Genomic DNA, 10671 nt, shown 5'->3' with positions numbered 1-10671 from the left:
TTCATGAACGACCACGAGGACATAACTGAATGCAACGGTTCTGCCATTTGATGTACCAGTGGTGTGTAGCGTTAGTACTTATCACATTTTCGTACAAAGCCTTTAGCATCTTTGTTCCATGTGGGGCCTATAATATCATGTCCTTACTAATTTCAGCACTTAGGAATCTACGCCATCCCTTCGTGGACTTCTCGCATAACATAGTTAGCTTCGGATGCCCCCAAGCATCGGGCCGTGGGCCTTAGAAAGATTTTCTATACAGTTGGCCTCTCTTGAAGCTATCTCTCCGGGACGCTTTGGAGTCTTCGGGCAACTTCCCGTGCTCAGGATAATCAATAATTTCATTCCTCCAGTCCTAGACCAAATTAGTCATATTTACCTCATAGTAGCTACTTATATCTAGGACCGAGTTCATCAATTGTACTATCATCCCAGAATCCGATCCCTTTATTTCCATCGATGATCCAAGGTTAGCCAATGCATCTTCTCCTGTGTTATCTTCCCTTGGGATATGAGTAGTCGACCACTCCCTAAATCGCGCCAACAGAGCCTAGACCTTTACCACGTATTGTTGCATGCCTTTCTCTTTGGTTTAGAAGATCTTGTAAACCTCATTTACCACCAGCTATGAGTCACATTTGATTTTGATGACCTCAGAATCAAGTCCCCAGCCCTGCAATAAAAGCCTCATACTTTACTTTATTGTTAGTTAATGGGACCGTTCTGATGGCTTGTCTTAGGATTTCCCCCAAAGGCGTGATTAATACTATACCAAGTCCGGACCCTTTTACATTGGAAGCTCCATCCGTAAATAAGGTCCAAACCCTCGATGTCGATTCCGATACCATTACTGCCTCCTTGGTTTTCGGAGGCAGTAATCTTGGACTAAAATCAGCCACAAAGTCAGCCACGACTTATGACTTAATTGCAGTCCTTGGTTTATATTCAATGTCAAACTCACTCATTTTGATGGCCCATTTGGCCAATCTACCCGAGAGCTCCGGTTTGTGAAGGATGTTGCACAAAGGAAAAGTGGTCACCACGGCTATCAGGTGACACTGGAAGAAGGGCCTCAACTTCCGAGCGGCGACTACGAGAGCTAAGGCTAGTTTCTCTAAATGTGGGTAGCGAGTTTTTGCTCCTGTGGAAATTTTACAAACAAAATAAATGGGAGATTGCGTACCTTTGTCCTCACGGATTAAAACTGCACTTACTACGACTTTCGAGACCGCAAGGTAGACTAACAACATTTCACATTCCTTTGGTTTCGAAAGCAACAGAGGGCTTGACAAGTACTTTTTCAAATCTCTCAAAGCACGCTAGCACTCTGGAGTCCATTAGAAATTGTTTTGCTTTTTGAGCAGTGCGAAGAATAGGTGACATTTTTTTGATGACCGGAGAATGAACCTGCTCAAAGCAGTCAATCTCGCCGTGAGCCTTTGGACTTCCTTTACGCTTGACAGTTGGTCCGGGATCTCTTCGAAGGCCTTGATCTTATCAGGGTTTACCTCAATTTCCCTTTGCGATACTAGAAATCCCAAAAACTTGCCAGAGCTGACCCCGAACGCATATTTCTCGGGGTTAAGTTTCATATTATGCTTACTTAGGATGTCAAAAGTTTCTTGCAGATGTGTAAGGTGATCACCTGCATTCAAAGACTTAACGAGCATGTCGTCTATATAAACTTCCAAAGTTTTTCCTACTTGTTTTTCAATCATCTTGTTCACGAGCTGTTGATAAGTGGATCCAACATTTTTGAAGGTTATAAACAAAGTCTTTTCCTGATCCTCCAGGTTCATCTTAATTTTGTTGTGCCCAGAATAAACATCGAGGAAACTCATTAACTCGTGCCCGGCCATAGCATCAATCATTTGATTGATGTTTGGCTGTGAGAACGAGTCTTTCGGGCATGCCTAATTCAAATCTTTATAGTCTACACACACACAAAATTTATTGTTCTTCTTTAGGAACTACTACCACACTAACTAGCAAGTCTGGATACTTTACCTCTCGGATCGAACCGATACTAAGTAAGCGAGATACGTCTTCCTTGACGAAGTTATTCCTTTATTTGGCAATAGGACATTTCTTTTGTCTTACCGAAGGTATGTTGGGATCCAAACATAACTTTTGTACAGCTACCTCCGTCGAGATACCTGTCATATCCGCATGCGACCATGCAAAACAATCAGCATTAAATTTAAGAAATTTAATAAAGCCAGACCTCAGCTCGAGGTGCAGTCCTGTCCCGGGTGGAATTTCCTTTCTATGAACTCTTCGAACAATGCAATTTGCTCAAGCCCTTTCGCTGTGGATTTAATTGCATCCATCTCTTCTGGAACCTGGAAATACCTCGGCACCTGATAAAATTCTAATGTTTCTGCCCCGGGCTAACTTCATGTAGTTCAGGAGCAGGCGCCGGTTCCTATAATTATTATGCCATGTGTTCCTTTCCTTTTCTACTGGAGATCGAAATTGCATTCATCTTCCTCGCCACCGGTTGGTTACCCCTTGTCTGTTTGACACCTTCGGGCATTGGAAACATCAGCAATTTAATGGTACAACTTTCATCTCATGCAACCATGGTCTTTCCAGAGTATTTTTATATCCCATATCACCATCTACCACTTCAAAAAGTGTTTTTTTTAATTACTCCTTCGGCGTTTGTGGGTAACAAAATCTCTCCTCGGGTTGTCACGCTCGCGAGGTTTAATCTGGCACGGATGTTTGTGGTTGGAATGATGCCTTCCTGTGAGTTTAGCTTGCTCGAATACTCTCCATTGTATGTTATTGGCCGAACATCCTAGATTCACTAGAACACGTATAATTTTAAAACCTAGCACATTTAAAGAAATTATTAGTGTGTCATTGTGAAGTAGCAACAATCCGTCTGCGTTCTCCTCCGTGAAAGTGATATCGTCTTTGGCAACTTCCCAGAGCCTTTTTCTATGGGTTATCGATACTTTCATCTTTTTTGCTGTCGAAAAGGTGACCCCATTGATCTCGTTCCCTTCGAAGATCACGTTGATAGTTTGGTATGGGGAATCTTTTCCTGCTTTTGAGGATTTCGCATTGTCCCGGTTACGACCATAACTGTTCTTAGCTTAGTCACTCAAGAATTCTCTGAGATGACCATTCTTCAATAGTGTTGCCACTTCTTCCCGGAGATGTCGGCAGTCCCAGTCCGGTGGCCATTCATCCACTGCTACTCACACCAGAAGTTGGGATCCCTCTGACTGGGATCAGATCTCATCAATTTCGGGAATCGTGCTTCTCTGATGTTTCTCATCACTGACACCAACTCTACTACACTTGCGTTGAAATTCTATTCTGACACCTTGGGGTAGGAAGAATCTCGCGTCTGTGCACTTCTTTATTTGCAATGATCTATTGTTCTGAACACGATCAGTCCTTCTGTTGATGGCAAACCTATCCACTGACTGGAAGCCTCTGCCGCAGCCTTTGGTCCGTTCATAGGGTAATAACCAGCCCCTCGAAGACCGTCTGTCCATGTCGAAATCGTCTTTTGATTTTTCTCTGCTCTTCTCCCGTCCTTTTGTCGTCAAGGGGAAGCCAACCTAATCATCTTCGATCCTTATCTTTGATTCGTACTAGTTATGTACATCCGCCCAAGTCATTTTGAAACTCAAGTAGGCTTTCCTTCAATTTCTGGGAAGCGTTCGAACTCCTCGAATGTCCCGTGGTGAATGCTTCAGTCGTCCATTTATCCGGAACAGCCGGGAGCAACATTCTCTCCCTTTGGAATCGGGTAACGAATTCTCACAGTAACTCGTATTCTCCTTATGCAACTCCAAATATGTCGGCCTTTTTGGCCTGCACTTTTCTAGCCCCGACGTGAGCCTTAATAAAAGAGTCTGCGAGCATCTCAAAGGAGTCTATGGAATGCTCGGGTAACAGTGAATACCACGTCAAGGCTCCCCTTGTGAGAGTCTCTCCAAATTTCTTCAGCAAAACAGATTCAATTTTGTGAGGAGTTAAATCAGTCCCCTTTACCGTTGTTGTATAGGTGGTAATATGCTCTTGAGGGTATGATGTTCTATCATACTTTGGCACATCAGGCATTTTAAACCACTTCAGGATTAATTATGGTGCCGCACTTGGCTTGTACGACAACTGAGTATACTTCTTTCAGTCCGGACCTTTCCGTACCAATGTTGCGCCTGGGATTTGGTCCATGCGGGCATTCACATCCCTCATAAACCATATAAGTTCATTCTTGAAGGGATTGTTTTCGTGATTAGGGTCAGATTTACTCCCCCCATCCCTATCGGAGCCAACTTGGCCCCTCGGGGTGTTGTTGTTGACCCTCTGCGTTGTTTGATTCGTGCGAGTGCTGGGAGGAACCGGATCACGTCTATTCACATTATGCGAAGCCCCTGATAGCATGTGCTTCAACTTTGTCATAACCTTATCCTGTCACTTGAGGTGGCCTAGAATGATTGCCTGTTGTTCTTATAGGACCCTTACCGCATCAAGGGCATGTTCCTCTTTAGCATCATCGGGAGTTGTCTACCAAACATATCGAGGATATCCCCATGGTGGGCGCCAAATTGTTTACCCATAAAATGGTACAGTTGAATTTATACGTGGTTTCTAAACAAGTGAATTAATTCGACCTTGAAATAATAACATAATTGAAGAAGTATGTAACAGTTTGCCTTTATAGGAAGTCGGAATGACAGAAATAGAATCGGTAGTGAAGCCTCCGGGCGCAACATTAATAAGAACAATAATAAGAACAACAAATAAGAAGATAAAATAGTATAGAGCTTTGAATAGATTTTAGTATTAGTTTGCCAGAAAATTTATGTCCTTTACAATGATAACTGAGCTCAATATTTATATTTGCACACAGGGAACAAGGTCCTAGGATCGTGTCCTTCGTTAATGTCAATTATGAGGGCCATTGATGAAGATGTAACGGTGAGCCTAATGCCAAATTCATTGTAACGGGCAACGTACTTAATGCTGTAGAATATTCTACATTAATGCTACCGGGCGAAAAGTATTTATTGCATCTTTATTAGTGTTATTCTTTTCGGTGACAGATGGGACAATTGCCTTTGGTTTTGGCTATCTCTCATCTTATGTTCTACGTGTCCCTCTTTTGGACGGCCACGTAGCATAGCATATTTTGCCCTATATAGTTATTTGTCCATTATTTTCAACATTGTTGTTGTTATCCCTATTGGTACATACTTTAGGCAGTGAATGAGATAATATCAATAGCATTTCACTCGAACAATATATGTTCAAAAACTTTTAAAGCATACTTTGATAATAAGTTCGTTTAGGTCGAGGAAGAGGCAAACCCGAAAATAAAAAAGATAAAGAACACCGCATTTTAACGTGAAAAATACTTCAAATCGAAGGTAAAAACTACAAGATCACAAAGATCAAAAAGCTCCACTATAACAATAAGAGGGTTACAAAAGTTCTCCAAATTGGTTAAGACACAAGTGCCAAACACGGAGCAACAATAGCAACACCAAGTCAATTGAAGAAAGATGAGAAGACGTTGTAAAAATAGAGCTGCAAATCGGGGCTCGAAATCATATGCTACGAGCCTCTAAATCCGATCTCTACAGTTCAAATCAAAGACTACTATGTTAAGAACACTAAGCAAAAACTTCAGCTTGATCCAATGCTTAACGAATTAAAAACGTAATTTGAAGTTCATTGGTCAGAATAAAATCAGTAGCAAAACAAACACTTTTTCTTCTCTCTTCTCTATTGATGAAAGCTCTCTCAAAAACTACTCTTATGTGTTAAAGTCTTTCAAAAACTTATACCAATGAGCATAGAGAAATTATCCAAGGTTGCTCTTTTTATAGACATTTAGTGGTGCTTTCGCTTAAAGCCAAAACCAACTCCAAATAGTAATAAAAATCGAAACCAATTCCGAATAGGAATGGAAATCAAAAGAGAATAGAATTAGGCAATTAGGCCTTTGGCTGGAAAATATGGGCATGACCCAATAAACTCCCCCTCCAGCCAAGGGGCCAAGTATTTCTTCAAGTACAGGAACTGCCGATAGGTTTCATGCCTACCAGTTTTCTGCAAAACACATGCTTATCTATAACCATCATTTTTGTCAGTATATCCGAAAGATTGTCATCAGTGTGTATCTTCTAACCTCTAAATCTAGACTCGCGACTAAGCCTAGAACCACACAAATAGAAGACATCTTCACAACAGAGGAAAAAACTACATCAAAGTCAACTCCCTTCTTCTGGCCAAAACCAATAACAACTAACCTCGCCTTGTACCTAGGCGCAGATGTTTGGTTATCTATCTTTGCTCTGAATATCCATTTGTTTGATTAAGTTCTCTTACCTTTTGGCAATCTCACTAACGCATATGTGCCATTCTCATGAAGTGACTTCATCTCATATTCTATTGAATTTATCCACTGATCTTTGTGAGTATCTTGCATGGCTTCATCATAACTCTCAGGTTCTCCCATTTGAGTCAAAAGTACATACTCATCAGGAGGATAGCACATGGATTTTTGCTTTTCCCTTGAAGATCTTCTACGAGAGGTTTCAGGAGCATTGGAAGTAGTTACCTGAGCAGGAATTGGTTGCTAATCAACCAAAACTTTATCTACTGGAGAATCCATAACATCTATACCATGATGATTATTTTGATCTTGATCACTATCTTCATTATTGTCTTGGATTATTTCATGTGCAATAGGTGCCTTATCAATAGAAGTTTGATCAATATCAACTAAGCTCTCATTACTCTGAGAATATATCTTCTCATCTTTGTCAATATCTTCAGTAATCTGATATTCAATGAATATAGCATCACAACTTCTTATAAGTTTATTGTCAACTGGATTATAAAAACGATACCCAAACTTATCTTGACCATAACTGATAAAGATGCACTGCTTAGTTTTGACATCCAGTTTCGATCTCTCATCTTTAGGAACATGCACACAAGCTTTACACCCAAATACTCTCAGGTGATCATAATAAACATCTTTGGTAAACCAAACTCTGTCTGGGACATCACCATGCAAAGCAACATTAAGAGACAAATTGATTACATAAGCAACACTGTGCTTCCGCCCAAATTGTATTAGGAAGTTTAGCCTCTAAAAGCAAGCATCTAACTCTCTCAACTAGAGTTTTATTCATCCTCTCTGCCAAACCATTCAATTGAGGCATCTTTGGCGGAGTTTTCTGATGAAGAATTCCTTGTTCTTTACAATAGTTATCAAAGGGGCCACAATATTCACCACCATTATTAGTGCAAATGATGTTTAATTTCTTCCTCGTCTGTCTCTCAACTAAGGCCTAAAATTCTTAAACCCGTCAAGTGCTTGATCTTTGGATTTCAAAGGTACACCAGAGCTTGCGAGAATGATCATCAATGAAGGTCAAAAAGTAAACTTGTCACGAACCAAAATCCCAACCGGTCGTGATGGCACCTAACACATTTGCCAAGCAAGCCAACAATCACATAACAACTAAACAATTAAATGGAACATGCTTTGACAATTCAAAAGTGGAAAAATCTCATAAATATATGATAAAGATAACTGAAACTCAACTGCAACCATCCCAAAATCTGGTGTCATCGAGTACATGAGCATTACAACATCTCAACATAAAATAAACTCTAGTACAACTATCTGAATAATAGAACAGTACAAAAAGGCATGAAAGAAAGGAAAGTCAAGGTCTGTGGACGTTATAGCAGCTACCTTTATGTCTCCGAGCAAGCACTGGCAATGATCTAGCAATCACTACGTCCAAATGTACCTGGATCTGCACACGAAGTGCAGAGTCTAGTATGAGTACAACTGACCCAATGTACTCAATAAGTAACAGAACTAACTTTGGGCTGAAAGGAGTGATGAGCTTAGAAGGATAAAGTCCGGACCAATATATTGACAATGCAGATATAGTAAGGAGAATAACAGTAATAAATCAGAGAAACTTCCATATTCAGCTCGTTTATTGTGCATAAATTTATACATGCTTTCAAGTTCGCAATTAAAGGCCAACATGGATAAGAACATGTTAATTATAGCTAACATGAGGAATGGTACATCTCTATGCCTACATGTCAAATATACATGTCAAAAGTACGGTATAATGGTGATATTTTCAGGTACTCACACTCCCAGAGTGCTCAATCTGTCTATCTCATATTTTCACTCCTCACACACAATCACTCAGCACTGTATGGGTGCCTGACATCACTGCCGCTCACCGAAGCACGTGTATACATATCACCATGCATGCGCTTATTGTTGGTATGTAAGACTCCGGGGGGCGGGTCCTGCCCAAGCGCTAATATAAAGCCTATAAGGCCTGCTGCGACATGCATTCTGATCCAAAAAAATATATTAGCCAATAAGGCCTGATGCAGCATGTAGCCCATTCCATAATAACATTCTCAACTTGGCTCTCAAGCCCAACTCAGTCCTCAATCTCTCAAGTCTCAAGGGCTCACAATCTCATACTACTCGACCCAAACAATAAGAACATGTAATGTAACAGTAAATGATAACGGATAGTGAGATATGATATTCAATGAACAATCATAATTGAGCACATTATTTCAATTAAAGAAGATAACACAAAATGGTTGAAATAACCTCACCAGGCCTCAACAAAATAAGCACATACCCTAAATATGTTTTCTAGCTTGAATTACAGTTCAATTACTCTAATAAGTAAGGATTTCATGGATAGAACAAGACTTGATAACAAACAGTATAAAAGAATCAACCGGATCATGCTTTCCATGGTGCACTCCCACACACCCATCACCTAGCATGTGTGTCACCCCAACACAAACCATATAACACGTTTTCCAAGGATTCATACCCTCAGTACCGTGTTTAGAAGTGTTATTTACTTCAAAGTGCGCAACTCAATGCTCCAACAAACCCTTTCCTCGCAAATCGGCCTCCAAACGACTCGAATCTAGTCATAAACAACTTAATATAATCAATACAAGCTATAGAAATCGATTCCACACGATAAAGCTAAGTTCTTTAACCAAATTCAAAAAGTCAACTCAGAAAGTCAACCCTGGGCCCATGCCTCGAAACTCGACAAAATTCCCAAATTTCGAACACCCGTTCAATAACGAGTTCAACCATACCAAAATCATCCAATTTTTAACACAAATGGAATCCCAAACCCCCAAATTTTACTCTCCAATACATAGACCACAATTCCCCCAAATTTCACCTAAAACACACATAACCTGCGTGTAAAAATCAATGGGTATTCAATATCAATGGACAAAAGTGATCAAAATTTCTTACCTCTTGAATTACAGGGAAATCCCTCTCAAATATTGCCACTAGCCAAACTTCTAAAGTCCAAAAATGAAGAAAATGGCTCAAACCCTCAACTATATCATTCTGCCTAGGCATTCTCACTTACGCAGGCTCAAACACTGCACATGAGGTTGCGATTTTATGGAAGAAAACTCGCTTATGCGAAAACTCATTAAAATTTTAGACCTGCCACTTTTGCGGACAAATCCTGCTTCTACAGGTCCAAGTCTCACACCTGCAGTACTTCTCCCTTTTTACGACTCCATCGCTCCTGACCAAAATCCGCTTTTGTGGCATCTTCTTCTCACCTGCGGGTTCGCAGATAGAATATGCCACGCATATGCAGCCTCGTCCAAGTCCAGCCAAAACTCCGCATTTGTGCCTTCATGGTCGCTTCTGTGGCTCTGCGCCTGTGGCCAAAATCTCGCAGATGCGGTTAGACTAGAGCTAAAGCCCACAGATTTTCTCCAAGTCCAAACCTTAATCAGATTTCAATCCGAATGACACTCGAGGCAATCGGGACCCTATCAAAACACACCAACACATTCTAAAATATGATACGAACTTAGTCGAAACCTCAAATCACATCAAACAACATCAAAGATACGAATTACACCCCAATTCAAGCCTAATGAAACTAATGGATTTCAAACTTCTAAAATCAACATCGACACCTATCAAACCAACTCCGATTGACCTCAAATTTTGTACGCAATTCATAAGTGACACAACGGATCTACTCTGTTATATCATGAATTTTCATACGTTAAAGTTTCGTCTTCAGTTAATCCACGTAGACACAGGGATGAGTTATTTTGAGGTTAATGTATTTATGCTATTAATAACAAACTATAAGTAAGTGCCATGAACGATAAAGGGTAAACAAATCAAAGAAAATAAATTTCTTTGAAGGTTGTCGATTTGGTATAAAATACGATCCGAGCCATAATACCCGCTATTTATAGACTAGCGCCACACAAGGTACCCCATGACCATGATAGTATGATGTATAAGGTGTATTAAAAATGAGTAGAATTTTAAGTAATTCGAGATAATTCTTAATTATGCGGGTAATTGGTTAATTATCGGGTAACGGAATATTACCTAATTAGTTAATAAATTATAAGATAAGATTAAACCCCCTTCCCCCCACCCCCCCCAAAAAAAGTGGCAGCAAGCCACTTTCCAAATAAATGACTCTTAGTCACTTGGATTATGTGGCAACCTAGTATGTTAGTTACAAAACATCTCATGCCTAACATTTTCATTTTCTAACAAAATTTTAATTCTAAGACTTTTAACAAAAACTTTCCATAACTTCAGTAACTCACTTCTCTTAA

This window comes from Nicotiana tomentosiformis, chromosome 3 (assembly GCF_000390325.3).
Source record: "Nicotiana tomentosiformis chromosome 3, ASM39032v3, whole genome shotgun sequence".
Lineage (NCBI taxonomy): Eukaryota > Viridiplantae > Streptophyta > Magnoliopsida > Solanales > Solanaceae > Nicotiana > Nicotiana tomentosiformis.
Note: the sequence above shows the minus strand (reverse complement) of the source record.